We start from the raw sequence: 2,633 nt of genomic DNA, 5'->3' as shown, positions 1-2,633 counted from the left end.
CCATTTCAGAGAGCAAACGAATCTTTGACCAATATCTGTCCTATGCTGCTGGGCATTTGAGTGATGGCTTTTACTATAAGATTATGTTTTAGCTATTCTTGCTTCAAATAAACCAATCTTCTCTATTTTGCTTTCATAATTTCTTTATTGGAAGGTCCTGGGACACAGTTAATATAATTTAGAAATTGTACTGTTTTGTTGTTGTTGTTGTTGTTTTCTTTTCTTTTGCCTGACTATCCAGTATTTTTTTTTCAAGACAGGGTTTCTCTGTGTAGCCCTGGCTGTCCTGGAACTCACTTTGTAGACCAGGCTGGCCTCCAACTCAGAAATCTGTCTGCCTCTGCCTCCCAAGTACTGGGATTAAAGGCGTGCGCCACCACACCCGGCCGGCTGTCCAGTATTTTACAATGTAATTCTGACAGGCTTCAAACTCATAGAGCTCTACCTGTCTTTGTCTACTAAGATTAAAGTTATGAGCCCCTGTGCCCCTATGACCCTCTTTTGCTTTTCTTGTTTTAGCATTATTTTTAAAAGCTACTAGCTATGACTATAGACTTGATAATTATACATTGTATCATCCAGTATAAAACTGATAATATACCAGCTGCTTTTTAATAACTGAAACATTCTACATTGAAAAAGAAAACTCTAAAAATCCTCACTATTTTAGTTTAGATACTGCATTCTCTTAGTTTGCTCTGTACCTCTGTTAAAAACACTAGCAAAAAACGGCTTGGGGAAATAAGTGTTTCTTTGATTTATAGGCCACAGTTCATCACTTAGAAAGGTCATCTCATGAATTTAACACTAACTGGAGGCAGGAACTGAAGCAGAGACAGTGGAATAGCTGTGTTTATTGTTCCTTGTTTTGTTTGTTGTTGTTGTCATTTGTAGGTTTTCTCATGACTTAATCAGCAATTGGCACTGTGCACAGTGGACTGGGTTGTCCCACATGAATCATTAGTCAGGAACATTACCCAATGACTTGCAGATAGTCTAACGCAGGCATTTTCTCAGTTGAGCCCAAACTCACCAGATGTCTCTAGCTTGTGTCACACTGATGAAAAATTAACCAGCACTTGTACCACTTGAAAAAAAAAACAGATTCTTAATAATAAGTTCTATACAATCAAACATTTTTGAAATGACTTAAAATAACATTATAGAAATTATTATTTATACCAAGAAATAAATGATTATTCATCACTGATAACATTTTATGTTTTGGGTATTGAGTATTGATAGAAGTGTACCTTCCCATTAATCATACCGTTTAAGTTCTCTTTGGACTTCTTTTCTGTTGTTGTTGGAATGTGGAGTTTAATTATGTATAAATAGTGACAAAAGAATGAGGAGTTCTAAAGCCTGTACATTATTTCCAAGTGAAAGTTCGCAGATTAGTTTGCCTGTAATATGGCATCACCCAAAACAGCAAAAAGGCTTAGTGTCGTTTTTCCTGGGGAAAGTCAGTTTATGATATCCAATACTGTTTCTGCCATTTGTCTGTAGAAATGCTGATTTACTATCTGGAATTTTCAGTGTTTACCTATAACTAATTAAAATGGGCAGATCATGGAGTTTTCTAATTATTTCCTGGTGAATTCATCACATTTCCTGGGTTCTAAAAATTTTGCTTCCAATATTCTACAACTATGTACCCTCATAATCCCCAGTTTTGTAACTTCTCCCCAGTGATCTGGGCAATGGTGGTGGCTTTTTGTGTGTAATAGACAGAGGCAGTTAATCTCATGGAAAAAAATAAAGGAGGATACACCACCTTCTTTATTTTTTGAACCTCTAGCAAACAAAACCAGCAAAACCAATAACACCGACTCTTGGGAAAAATCCAGGAGGCTCATTGTGAAGATAGTTTTAGTTGTTTACTCCCCACTGGACAACGTGATCCAACTTGGGCTTAGTATGGGAGTATATTTCCTGACACAAACTTGTATATGGCTCACAACGATGTCAGAGCTGTGAGATGTTTTCTTCAAATTGAGTCCTTGGCTCCTCCACATATTTAGATTGACCCTCAGGAACTGAGTAGCATCAAAGCTCATCGACCTTCATGTAACTTTTGTGAGGAGAGTCCTTTTGGGGTGCTGCATAGACTCTGAAGGTGAGCAGGCTCAGGCTTGCTGGCCCCACAGATCTCTAAATTACCTTGAACATGTCGCTGGCAACTGCCCTCTTTGGACTTCTTTTTCTCTCTCTGATTGTCTTTCATTCAGTCTCTCTTTTATTTTGTAAACCTAGTTGCTCTTCATTTACCTGTAGTACCACTGTCATCCTATAATCTCAGTACTAAATGCAAAACAAGTTACTTATGCCATTAATACATAAAATACTGAAAAGCATTTGTTTTGCTTTTTGTGGGAACAATAGCACATGTTCCCATTGATTTGTCTAATATGTGCATCACTTAATCACTATGCTTAAAGTAGTGACAGCCATGACTATTCCACTGTCATGCTTCTAGTGCAGGAAACCTTGAGTATCTGTCCATCAAAGCATAGAAAGAATACTGATGTTTTTATGAAGTCTATTTAAAACTGTTTATTAACATTTAATATAGTCTATCAGCATGATATTGTTGTCATTTATCTTATGGTTTAAGGCTTTCAGTGGTGGGA

The 2,633-nt window shown here is 37.0% G+C and overlaps 1 pseudogene; it reads right to left on the bottom strand.

Moving 5' to 3' along the window:
• Positions 1,393-2,187, bottom strand: Gm17932 (predicted gene, 17932; annotated as a pseudogene).

Source organism: Mus musculus, chromosome 14, assembly GCF_000001635.26.
Source record: "Mus musculus strain C57BL/6J chromosome 14, GRCm38.p6 C57BL/6J".
Taxonomy (NCBI): domain Eukaryota; kingdom Metazoa; phylum Chordata; class Mammalia; order Rodentia; family Muridae; genus Mus; species Mus musculus.
This window is presented reverse-complemented; position numbering and strand designations above follow the sequence as displayed.